Source organism: Trichomycterus rosablanca, chromosome 24 (assembly GCF_030014385.1).
Source record: "Trichomycterus rosablanca isolate fTriRos1 chromosome 24, fTriRos1.hap1, whole genome shotgun sequence".
In the NCBI taxonomy this organism is placed as follows: domain Eukaryota; kingdom Metazoa; phylum Chordata; class Actinopteri; order Siluriformes; family Trichomycteridae; genus Trichomycterus; species Trichomycterus rosablanca.
The window spans coordinates 8344538-8358407 of NC_086011.1; the positions used below are offsets into that span (position 1 = coordinate 8344538).

A 13870-nucleotide genomic window follows, 5' to 3' on the forward strand; every position below is an offset into this window, starting at 1 on the left:
CAATACATGCACATTTTGGAGCATTTTTGGAATATCTGTGCCTGTTTTAGCATGACAGTGTCAAACCATTGGATTTAGCAGGTGGTAGACTGGCTTGCCTGCAGTTCAGACTGGTCTCCCAATAAAATGTGTGAAATGTTATGCATCCAGATCAGTCATAACATTAAGACCACCTCCTTGTTTCTATACTCACTGTCCATTTGATCAGCTCCACTTACCATATAGGAGCACTTTGTAGTTCTACAATTACTGACTGTAGTCCATCTGTTTCTCTACATACCTTTTAATCCTGCTTTCACCCTGTTCTTCAATGATCAGGACCCTCACAGGACCACCACAGAGCAGGTATTATTTAGGTGGTGGATCATTCTCAGCACTGCAGTGACACTGACATGGTGGTGGTGTGTTAGTGTGTGTTGTGTTGGTATGAGTGGATCAGACACAGCAGCGCTGCTCGAGTTTTTAAACACCTCACTGTCCCTGCTGTTAAGTATGTAGAGAAATAGATGGACTACAGTCAGTAATTGTAGAACTACAAAGTGCTGCTATATAGTAAGTGGAGCTGATAAAACGTACAGTGAGTGTAGAAACAAGGAGGTGGTTTTAATGTTATGGCTGATCAGTGTACGTTACAGCATTATGTAGGAGTCTGCCGCTGATTGGTAAAAAGAAGAGCCAGCACAAACGTCAAGTGGAGGCTGACCATGCATTGAAAGGTAAGGGGGGATAATTGGACCTCTTTGGTTTTGTTTTCTTTGGTAACAGGACATTAAAATTTGTTTGGGTACTTATGTAAAATCATGCTAGCAGTATAAGGGTGGTGAGTTCTACAACAACAACATGGGTCCAAGGGACTGGGTACTCTGGTTAGGTCTTTGTCCTCAAGGAATATTATGTTCTCTCTCTATGCCCATGCTGGCTTCCCGAGGGAACTCTTGGTTCATTTCATCCTCAGAATATCAGAATAGCTTTATTGTCATTATACCAGGTGTAACAAAATTAAATTAATTAAAAATCCTCCATGAACATGCAGAATCTCGACTGGCTGCTGATGGACTGGCACCCATCGTGGAAAAAAGGATGAATTACTGCATGAATAGTGCCATTGTTAGACGTACACAATTCATTCATGGAGTCTGTCACAAGACATAATGCATCCGCCCAACTTTATTCACACTAATTTATTGGTGCAGGCATCGGGGCGTTTTGTCCAGCGATGGCTTAACACCATTATGGCGCAGTCTGAACAATATAACCCAGAACAGCCCATGTCTGTAATACCACTTAGTTTAATGCGGCGTGAAAGTGCACAAGCGTCCATGCCTAGTTCGCGGGGCTTTATGATATGCTGTTTGTTCACTGGCGTCTCATTTTCAAGTAAAATGTATTGCAATTACAGCTGTCCATTTTCAACTGACTGCTCATATTATTCTTTGTACAGTACATGTGTTAGCATCGGTTTTTGGTAGCGCTTATAGAGTGCAGGCTGAAACAACTGGCATGGATCATGTTTCAGGGTCTAGCAGGGAAGCGAACGCTTGCTCACAAAGGCGTAACCCAAATCAACAAGTTCAGTCCGTAATATTTCTTTGATTTCTTTATTTTTATTATTTACCCTTGCTCTGATTTGAGGAGAATGAAGCTAACCCACGCCCCCTCCGACACGTGGGCGGCAGCCGTATGCATTTTGTCATCCATACCAGGCGAGTATGTAAATCAGCCTTGTGTACACATCCTGATTAACGCATTTTGTTCCCGCCTCTGTACGCGTGCCATCAATCAGCCAGCAGAGGTCGTAGTTGCATCATTTGGCATTTTGGCATTTGGCATTGAGCAAACGCTTTTATCCAAAGTGACTTACAGTTGTGACAGTAAACAATCTAAGCAAGTGAGGGTTAAGGGCCTTGCTTAATAAAGAAATCAAAGCCGCTCAGGTGGCGCAGCGGTAAAAACACACGCTAGCACACCAGAGCTGGGATCTCGAATACATGGTATCGAATCTCAGCTCTGCCAGCCGGCTGGGCTGAGCGGCCACATGAACAACGATCGGCCTGTTGTTCATGTAGGGGTGGGGTATTAAGCCGGATGGGGTCTCCTCGTAACTGGGCAGCTGTAGCCTAGTGGTTAAGATACTGGACTAGTAATGAGAAGGTTGCTGGTTCAAGCCCCACCACTGTTGCCACTGTTAGGCCCTTAATCCTCAATTGCTTAGACTGTATACTGCCACAGCACTGTAAGTCGCTTTGGACAAAAGCATCTGCTAAATGCCAAAAATGTAAATGTAAAAAACCAATTGTAGTGGTTAAGATACTGGACTAGTAATCAGAAGGTTGCTGGTTCAAACCCCACCACTACCAGGTTGTGACTGTTGGGCCCTTGAGCAAGGCCCTTGAGCAAGGCCCTTAACCCTCAGTTGCTTAGACTGTATACTGCCACATTAGTCTCTTCGGATGCCAAAAATGTAAATGTAAATAAACATGTGTGTGTGTGTATGTGTGTGTTTGTGTGGGTGGGTGGGTGGGTGGGGGGGGTATTATTTGGAGTTTTTAAACACCGTGTCCACTCACTGTCCACTCTATTAGACACTCCTACCTAGTTGGTCCACCCTGTAGATGTGAAGTCAGAGACGATCGCTCATCTATTGCTGCTGTTTGAGTTGGTCATCTTCTAGACCTTCGTCAGTGGTCACAGGATGCTGCCCACGGGGCGCTGTTGGCTAAATATTTTTAGGTTGGCTCCATCAGCACTGTTGTGTCTGATCCACTCATACCAGCACAACACACACTAACACACCACCACCAAGTCATTGTCACTGCAGTGTCCTGACCATTGAAGAACAGCATGAAAGGGTGGTAACAAAGCATGCAAAAAAACAACAGATGGACTACAGTCAGTAATTGTAGAACTACAAAGTACTTATAAAATCTGATAAAAGAGCTGATAAAATGTGCAGTGAGTGTAGAAACAAGGAGGTGGTTTTAATGTTATGGCTGATCAGGGTGTATACAGACAGTATGTAGCTACCCAGATAGGTGTACCTAATAAAAAGCTCCGTGAGCGTATGGGTTTTATAGCTTGGTATGGTAGCACCTCCGACCGTTTAAGGCCATTTGAATTACGTAATACCTTGCTATGAAACCCATTCAGTTTTCAGGCAGCACCTCCGAGCTGGGGTGTGTGATCGACACAGGACGCTGATCCAGGATCAGTGTGGTCGAACCGGTCTTCAATACGCAAAGCACTGAATCCGGGATCAAGTCCCTCCTCCTGTTCTGATCTGAGCGCTGTCACTGAGCTTTCGCTTTTAGCGCTTCTCTCCGCTTCCACACTTTGCGCTGTTTTCGGTGGAGGGAGGAGAAAACAGGCGCCAGCACACAAAGCGACTGGTTGAGCAGCAGAAGAGAAGTCGGAACTGTTGCTCTCGGTTCGGTCTCTACCGCTTCCATTTTCTCTTATTCCGCCTCTGGATGGTTGAAGAGGCTTTACGACTTGGTGTACGACTTAATGCTAGACTTTTGCTGTCGTCTGAGAGAGGCGAATTGAACACTGATCAACTGATCGAGCTCTTTGGGGGGGTGTAGACGGAGCTAAAAGTTGCACGTTTCTGGGTATTCCAATCCACACCCCACCAGCAAGCGGACCGGGGCTTGTTTCGCCTGCACTGCAGAAGCTGGGGATTTTTATGAAGTCCGGGGTACTTTGGCTGTACTGAAAGACGACGAGGCTGCTCGTTTTGCGCACTTTGATGCGCCACGCGGTTTAATCCGAATACCTAAAAGGTTTGTGCGTTTTGTTTTTTCCTGCTTTTGGTCTACAGGTGTGTTTAGTTCTGTTCTCTTTTTTTTTACTTGACGCGGGCGGGGTGGGGTAGGGGGGGAAGAGATCTGTTAATCACGTGACCAGATTTATAGACCACGATTGTGTTCTATGGTCTTTCAATGTACATGTACATATGTGTTCAACTGGTATGAATAGACCGCACATTTACACATTTCGCCTGTTTGTACCGTCTTTGTAGTCCTAAAAATACAAGTTTTATTCAATTTAATTCAATTTTACTCTATTTGTTTGGTATTAAGCCCAAATTACATGTTTGTTCGTGTCGTTTGGGTGCATTTTTACAGTCCACAGGTGTGTTTCGTCAAGTTTTCAAGCATACCATATACCATAAATACATTTTACCCTTTACACCACTGAGGTTTATTCACATTTACTGTTTGTTCACTGTCTAACACACATTATACAGTACATTTTATATTTTATTTACTTATTTTTGTTTATTTAATTCAGGTAGTTTGTCTAGGTGAGTCCTGTAGTAGTAGTAGGCTAGTTTAGTTGATATGAACGACGCGTTTCCAAACATGGCGTTGTTTACACAAAACCATCTTCCTTATTCGAAGTAATGAGATAGTTTGACTTCTTAGCACTAATTAACTACTAATTTAATTTTAAATTAAATTTGGTACAAACCTTTTGCTGGAAGCTTTGTGTAGTTCGAATAAGTGTCTGAGCATCTCTGACGTTAGCTAGCATATTTATGTTTTCTTATATATATATATAAGGGTGATTTTTCAATTGGGGGAACTTTTACATCCCTAAGTTATAAATTTGTGTTAAAAATACTTTATTAAAAAATAATTATGATTTTCATTTTTTATGACGATTTAAACATCAATATTTTGCTACTTTGGCCTTGTCCCCAACCCAGACTTTAAAACTTCTCAGCTCTAATAAAATGCTAAAAAGTGATCAATTCATTATAAAAATCACAATATCAGTTTTATAATAACTTAAAAAGAAACAAAATGTAATTTTTTTTTCATATTTGTACAACCTATGCATATTTTTGAGCAATATATTACTGTCCCCAGCGTTATCGTCATTACCGCAACAGTGTACGGTTTCTGTAGGGAATCATTTGAAGGTAACACTTGTTTATGTTGTAACCATGGAAACAAAGACTCGCAAGGAAGCACATGCCAGCCATGAGAGAAGATTAACATTTTAATGTCTAAAAATGTGAGTAATTTAATCATGTATTCTTCCTGATCATAAAGTATGTTTATTCAGCGTCATTACCATTTACATCAGTATGGCAGTACTTTACCAAAAAAAAAAAAGAAATGTACACATTATTTATATGTATTTAAAGTGCATCTTGTACTAGCTGTTGACTAGCTTTAGCAAATCCATGGCCTAGCTAGTTTTTTTCTTAAAAAAAAGTAAAAATTGCCATTACCGCAACACGTCATTAGAACACATAATGACATTTTGCCCTGCCACTTCGCAAATAAATATAAAATATTAAAATTCTATATAAGCTCGATTGTAGCCATCATTAAGTCTTTGCTGTAAAGCATTATCTTGACATAATTAAAGCTAAATTTTATTTTTGGTCAAAAGAGCCCGCAATTGAAGAATCACCCATAAATAGTGGCGTTCAAATATATTAAAATATAGCTCAAAATATATTAAATATTCTAAGAATGTATAAATATTTACCTCTTTATACCTGAGCACTTACACCGTTTGTCCATGTCGTGTCTGTGCCTGTGGTCCACAGGTGTGCTAAATCTAGTTTAGCTACCAACTACTGACAGGATTGTTTATCCTACATGATGTTTATCTTGTTATCACTAATTTATCACTAATACATATTAAAACACAAATGTTTGTGTGTTTAAACACACACACACACACACACACACACACACTTAAAAATAAACACTGGCCAAAAATATGTAGACACCCAGCTGTGAGCTTGTTGGATAACTTGTTGATATTAAACACCATTGATATTAATACATACATAATGACCCCTTTTGGCTATAACGGCTCTTCTCAGAAGCCTTTCAACAAGGTTTTTAGAGTGTGTCTGGATGAATTTGTGCCAATTCAGTGAAATTTGGGAAGTCTGACATTTTTTTGGATGTGTATTACTGTCCTGAAATTTCTTGCCAGTTGTCTTGCCAGTTTATCAACTGGACTTACTTCACACTTGTAGGATGTGAATATCACAAACATTAAAATGTCGATGTCTGTATGGAATTGCACATATTTCCTCCATATCTATGTGTGTTTCCATCTGCTACCTTCAAAAATGTGCAGAATGTGGGTAGGTTAATGAATGTTGCTTCTTGATGTGAGTGAAGCTAGGTGGACGTTGGACTGTCCTAGGTGTATTTCTTCATGAATAAGGTGACCACGTTGAAGAGATTGGATTGGAAATTGGAAATAGTCAACCCCTCCAACCTAATTGTTCTTCAGAGCTAGATTTTGCTCACGTACACCAGTGCCATAAATTGCGCCATTGGATGGCTGATTCTGATTATATGTAGTAATTTTTGGTCTAATTATGTGTGCCTTTGGGTATTTTGTAGCTCATCACGTTTGGCGTCCAACAAATAAGTCGTTTAAAATATAACTTGTCGAATTGAGTCTCTGAAACTGAAGTCCTGTTTGTTTCTACCTGTCATTGTGCAAGCTTGTTTAGTAGCAACATACAACCTGGCTGTCAGCAACGTGCCTACTGGTTGATCATGCAGGTTCCTCGAAACTGGCTTGGCTAGTCTGACTGTTAGCCAATTTTTGAGTTATTTGACCCTTTAGGCTACTAATAAATAAATATTAGGAAAATGTTGGCATACATTGAGGTTTTGTAATACCAATATCCCATTCTTGAACTAGTTAGACAATTGGACATACTATGTAATAGAGTAGTTATTACTGTTATATATCAGTTATCCTACTGTTATAGTAGTATGCCATGCAGCCTTAATTAATGTTCTGATATCGTTGTGTTGTGTGATCTGTCAGTGTCCTCGCTGGATCATATTTCCGCACCCCAATGATAAGTGAAGCTTACAGGACACATCATGTTGATCAAAATCATGGAGTCATTAAATATTAAGCAACAAAATTGTCAATCATTTATTCAGAGACATGAAACATTGAATAGGGTCAAATTAACCTCCAGAGATAACAGGATAAGTGTTAAACACTTCTGGTGCGCTGAAGGGCCATACATGCCTTCTTAAAGTACTATATTTAGACGTGTTGCGCTACTGTTAAATACATTGCAGATGATATAAAGCTACAGATTGAGATTCTGATGCGTCAGATAAAAAAAAAGTCCTATTTCTGACTGGAACCCCCCCCCCCCCCCCCAAAAAAAGGGCCCCCTTATCTGTATATTTCTATTAGGCCTATAAAATAATTGTATATTATTGATCACTTCAATTTACAAGAGCTTGCTGTAATATTAACTACAGAAGAGGTGTTGGTTACATCTCTCTAGAATCTGAAGCTCTTGGAGCTTGAATGGACCAATGAAAGATGAGCTTTAGTTGAGGTATGAATTTGAATTCCCCTTTTCAGTTTAAACCAATTAAATACATGTAAAATATCTAATGAAACACCAATGCTGGAGTTGCTGGGTTAGGGTTAAGGTTAGGGTTAAATGATCTATAGGTGGCAATGAATTGACATCTTTATTTACGGTGGTGGTCCAAAAGTATGAGAGAGCCACTAAATATGGTTCGAATTGTATGTTTTCCTTTACAAATAACATAATTAGCATAAACATTTGAGTGAAAATATAAATAATGAACTAGAATCTGTGAAAAATGCATAAATTTGGGACGTTCAGAGTATTTGACACTACTGATAAGAAGAAGAAGAGAAAAAGAATGACTTTATTTGTCATATATACACCGATCAGGCATAACATTATGACCACCTTTCTAATACTGTGTCGGTCCCCCTTTTGCTGCATACACAGCAAACTGTGATGCACTGTGTATTCTGACACCTTTTGATCAGAACCAGCATTAATTTCATCATCTTCAGCAATTTGAGCTACAGTAGCCCGTCTGTTGAATCGGAGCACACGTGCATCAATGAGCCTTCGACGCCCATGACCCTGTCGCCGGTTTACCACTGTTTCTTCCTGGAACCACTGCAGATCGGGAACACCCCACAAGAGCTGCAGTTTTGGAGATGCTCTGACCCAGTCGTCTAGCCATCACAATGTGGCCCTTGCCAACCTTGCTCAAATCCTTATGCCCGGCCATTTTTCCTGCTTCTAACACACCAACTTTGAGGATAAAATGTTCACTTGCTGCATAATATATCCCACCCACTAACAGGTGCTGTGATGAAGAGATAATCAGTGTTATTTACTTCACCTGTCGGTGGTCATGTTATGCCTGGTCGGTGTACATATACACTGTACGGCGCCCCTGGAGCTGAGAGGGTTAAGGGCCGTGCGCAAGGACCCAACGGTGGCTGCATGTCAGAGCTGGGACTTTCAACTTTTATAGCCCAAGTCTGATAGCACAAAGCCTCACCCACTAAGGTACATATTTGTAAAGTCAACCGTGTAAATTCCTTTGTAAATGTCAGATTTGCTTGGGTCTTAGCCCGTCTGTTAAAGCAAATACACAGACAACTTTGTGCAGATGGGTTTGATCTATTTAGCAGAAGCTCACTTCTACAATTCAGTCAAATTGACGTGATTATATAATTTGTTCTATTAAGTATAAGAAACCATTGTTTCATGGAAGTGATGAAACACTCGAGGCTTCCATTACGAAACGGAATACACACGCGTTGCTAAACGGAGACCTTGGCTGTTTTGAAAGCAGAATAATTGGGAACCTTTACGCCACTGGTTGCATGTGTAAGCATGCCCATCTTCCCCTGGCTAGGAAAAAAATGCGCTGGTGTTGTAAATTGCTCAACGCAGGCCCTGTCATCACAGAGACCAGAGACGAACGTTCAGAACATGAGATACTTGCTGCATGGGCTGCTTTTTAGGCCTAGTGACATTGTAATGTATTGCTTTAATGGAATGTCGTGACAAATTACGAATCGGAATGCAAACAAGGCAGGGAGGGGAATCTCGCTTCTGTATTGGCTTGTAAACACTCACTGTCCATTTTATCAGCTCTACTTACCATATTGAAGCACTTTGTAGTTCTACAATTACTGACTGTAGTCCATCTGTTTTTCTACATACGTTTTTAACCTGGTTTTACCCTGTTTTTCAATGGTCAGGACCCCCACAGGACCACTACAGAGCAGGTATTGTTTGCGTGGTGGATCATTCTCAGCACTGCACTGATACTGACATGGTGGTGTGTTAGTGAGTGTTGTGCTGGTATGAGTGGAGTTTTTAAGTACCGTGTCCACTCACTGCTACCTAGTTTGTCCACCCTGTAGATGTAAAGTCAGAGACGATCGCTCATCTATTGCTGCTGTTTGAGTTGGTCATCTTCTAGACCAGGGGTCGGCAACCTTTTTTGTACTCCGTGCCGATTGAAAAAAAATAGGTTGAAGATGAAGTACTAAGTGTGCCATGGAATACGTCATATAATACAAACTGTTGCTATGTATGTGACATAAACCACTTAATCAGTTAATTAATCTTACATGTCAGTGTGATCCTTGTCCCTGACTCTCTGCAAAGATGATCCATCTGTGGTGTATATGAGGTGAACTTACTGGCTTAAATTTTTGAAGAACACTCGTCTGTTTCTTGTACCTTGAAATTGCTCGTTTGATTGATTCCATTTTGTCATCATCAAATTTAAATGAGCTTTGGTGCTTTGTCTCAAAATGGCAGCGCACACTTGAGGTCTTGTTGAATTGAACAAACATCCACTTTTATATAGCCATGCTATACCACATTTTGCACAAAACTCAAAAGCTGACTCATTTCTGACACCTTGATTAACTTTAACTAGCATAAATTACTCAACCTTAACTGGCCATAGGTGGAGGCAGTTAAGGTGGAGTAATTTATGGTTGTTAAGGTTAATCAAGGTGTCGGGAGTGAGCATATGTAATAGGGTGTAAGGACGGATCCAACTAATAAGGCGCAACCCTGAGCATGAAATACATTTTTTACTCTTACCAAAGAGAGTGCCACACAAACGTGCTTCAAGTGCCAGCTTTGGCACGCGTGCCATAGGTTGCTGACCCCTGTTCTAGACCTTCATCAGTGGTCACAGGACGCTGCCTACGGGCACTGTTGGCTGGATATATTTGGTTGGTGGACTATTCTCAGTCCAGCAGTGACAGTGAGGTGTATAAAAACTCCATCAGCATTGCTGTGTCTGATTCACTCATACCAGCACAACACACACTAACACACCACCTCCACGTCAGTGTCACTGCAGTGCTGAGAATGATCCACCACCCAAGTAATACCTACTCTGTGGTGGTCCTGGGAGAGTCCTGACTATTGAAGAACAGCATGAATGTAGGCTAACAAAGCATGCAGAGAAACAGATGGATGACAGTCAGTAATTGAAAATAAAAATGAATACAAATACTTAAAAGGGTTTGTTATTAATACTTCTGTATTCTTTTGATGACTGTGTTTTCCTGTGGAACATGTGAACCAGTTTGGCTTGTTCCCTTTAATGCCCTCTAAAGTATTCAGTGCCGAGGTAGGTGGTGCCACATTCAGGATTATTCTGAGCTGTTCCTATCTGTTGTGGTCTACCAGTTTTGGTTTCTCATCTTCCAATAGTGTCCAGGTGGAGCCTAGCTCTGTCTTTGATTGAGGTGGACCTGTGGTTGTCATGTCCTCTTCCAACATGTAGATAGCCACTTCTTTTCACCTGTCAGGGCTGGATCTCACAGTGGTTCAAATTAGTATTGCATACTAGAAGCAACTCCCTGGTGTCCTGACTGTCTTGACTGTAGACATTTCTGATATGCCCTGAAACCTAGCTTTGTATTGTTTTGTACATGGCTAGCCACTACTTTTCACCTGTCAGGGCTGGATCTCACAGAGTTTATTATTGCATACTAGAAGCCCCCTGTTTTAAAGAACCCAGGATAGTAGTTATACACATGGTAACATTTCCAGCACTTCCACGTCTAACACGTGACTAGCCACTTCTTTTCACCTGCCAGGGCAGAATCTCACAGTGGTTAGTATTGCATACTAAGAGCAACTCACTGGCATCCTGTGTAGGTGCTTCGAATGGCCACCAGACCCCTGTTTTGAGAGTTGTCCCCTCCCCCTTACAGACACACAGCCAGCTGTGGGTCCGTGTAGGCACCTGTCCGGTCGATAGGACAGCTGGTTTTGTATTGTTTTGTACATGGCTAGCCACTACTTTTCACCTGTCAGGGCAGAATCTCACAGTGGTTAGTATTGCATAATAAGAGCAACTCACTGGCCACCAGACCCATGTTTTGAAGAACCCAAGATGGTAATTATACACATGGCAACACTTCCAACACATGGCTAGCCACTTCTTTTCACCTGTCAGGGCAGAATCTCACAGTGGTTAGTATTGCATACTAAGAGCAACTCACTGGCATCCTGTGTAGGCACTTCGACTGGCCACCAGACCCCTGTCGTGACAGTTGCCCCCCCCCCACAGACACACAGCCAATTGTGGGTCCGTCCAGGCACCTGTCCGGTTGATAGAACAGCTGGGGGGATCACAGTGGTGGTGGGCTAGCAGGTTAGACCCCTTTGACTTCAACATTTCCCTTCAAGGCTGCCGAAATCCTCATCTTGTTTTCCAATCGAGAACTCTCAACGTACCTTTCCAGAAATGTCCGTAACCGATCTTTTTTTAAACAGCATTACTACGGAACTCTAAAAATAAAACATTTGGCTCACAGCACATCCCATCAGACTGGGTAATTTTCAAAGCATTACTAACTTCTCCAGCCTGGGGTTTTCCTGCAGTCCTTCTTGCCAGCTGACTTGAAATCTTTCCACGCCGCGTCTTTTTGATTTCTCCGTCTCGAGTTGCGTGGTGGTGGTAGGGGTGCGGAAGTGCTGGCTTGTCTGAATCAGGGCTGGAATAGTAACTTAATAAGGATAAGCCTAAAAATAGGTCTAGGGCTTTGTTGAAATGGTTTGAATTGAAGAAGTCGCATAGCAATCATTGTGAAATTGCCAATTTTATAAGTATATTTCAAGGTTTTCAAACAACTCACCTTGATTTTGAATGGCTGACATGGAACAGGTGACTTTCCATGATGTTCAGCATGGTTAGTGGAGAAGACAACGACATTTTGACCTTACTGTAGCCTGCAAGGACCAAGAGTATGAGGTTTAATAGAAAAATGCTACCTTGGGGCGATCCGGGGGTACAGGGGTCGAATTGGCTGCGTCTAAAGGAAGGAGAGCTAGATGGGCAATCACCTTCTTGTCTGGGGAGGACTACAGAGGATATAGTGTGATCCACCATACGCTATGCGACTCTCTGTGTGAATTCCATCTTTTCTGCCAGCAAAGGGTCATAGGTGTTGCCAGATTGCATAGGGGGGAAACTAAAAACCCTTGTTTCTACACTCACTGTCCATTTTATCAGCTCCACTTACCATAGAGAAGCGCGTTGTAGTTCTACAATTACTGGATGTAGTCCATCTGTTTCTCTGCATGCTTTGTTAGCCCCCTTTTATGTTGTTCTTCAATGGTCAGGACTCTCCCAGGGCAGATATTATTTGGGTGGTGGATCATTCTCAGTACTGCAGTGACACTGACATGGTGGTGGCGTGTTAGTGTGTGTTGTGCTGGTATGAGTGGATCAGACACCGCAGTGCTCACTGTCACTGCTGGACTGAGAATAGTCCACCAACCAAAAAAATATCCAGCCAACAGCGCCCCGTGGGCAGCGTCCTGTGTCCATTGATGAAGGTCTAGAAGATGACCAACTCAAACAGCAGCAATAGATGAGCGATCGTCTCTGACTTTACATCTACAAGGTGGACCAACTAGGTATAAGTGTCTAATAGAGTGGACAGTGAGTGGACACAGTATTTAAAGACTCCAGCAGCACTGCTGTGTCTGATCCACTAATACCAGCACAACACACACTAACACCACCACCACCATGTCAGTGTAGTGCTGAGAATGATCCACCACCTCTGTGGTGGTCCTGTGGGGGTCCTGACCATTGCAGAACAGCATGAAAGGGGGTTAAAAATTTATGTAGCGAAACAGATAGACTACAGTCAGTAATTGTAGAACTACAAAGTGCTTCTATATGGTAAGTGGAGCTGATAAAATGGAGAATGTGTGTAGAAACAAGGAGGTGGTTTTCCTGATTTGCCCCGAAAACCAATCTTATATTGTTTCTTCAGAACGGTTCAGCTCTTTAATCCATTATTTTCCCTCCCGATTTCTCAAAATTAATGGCCTATCAGTTATTAATCTCTATAATTTAGAACGCGTTCATGGCACTCGCGACGCGCCCGTTTCATCGGAACGTGGCCGTAACCATTGATCACTCCTAATGAAGAACCCAACATGGTAATTATGGGCAATCTTAACAGGGTTCACACTATTTCAGAAAATAAATCTGTTGGATTGCGATGTGATAACTGGAGCACACCAATAATTAGATTTCATATCGGTTGCTTTATTATTTATTGGGTGGTACAGCATAGTGGGGAATTACGCCAGCCCATTACCACTCAGATTGGGATCCAGGGATTGAATCCCTATCGGTGTTCAGGATATATTGGCGTCCAGTGATTCCAGTGAAGCCGGGCCAACCGTGACCATGACGTTTCTTCAAAGGTCTTCATCTTATTGCTTGCTGGCTGATTGAACAAGTCCATCCAACATCCGTCTTCATTCCAAAAGAAAATCTAAACAAATATAATTGGGACTTTAATTGGTAGCCGAGTGGTTAGGGAACTGGGCTAGTAATCGAAAGGTCATTGGTTCGAGCCCCACCTCTGCCAGGTTGCCACTGTTGGGCACTTAAGCAAGGTCCTTAATTGCTTAGACAAAATACTCTCACTCACTGTCTTAACCGCTTATCCAATTAGGGTCGAGGTGCTGGAGCCTATCCCAGCTTTTCAATGGGCGCAAGGTACACAGTAACAC

The 13870-nt window shown here is 42.0% G+C and overlaps 1 protein-coding gene across 5 annotated transcripts in view; it reads left to right on the top strand.

Annotated features, from left to right (window-relative positions):
- Positions 1–3379: 3379 nt before the first annotated feature.
- Positions 3380–13870, top strand: part of atp2b4 (ATPase plasma membrane Ca2+ transporting 4) — a 136733-nt gene continuing 126242 nt past the window's right edge. For all 5 annotated transcript variants that reach the window (XM_062986621.1, XM_062986616.1, XM_062986619.1 and 2 more), the window contains exon 1: positions 3380–3779. The gene's annotated coding sequence lies outside the window, so the exon portion shown is untranslated. The remainder of the gene's footprint in view (positions 3780–13870) is intronic.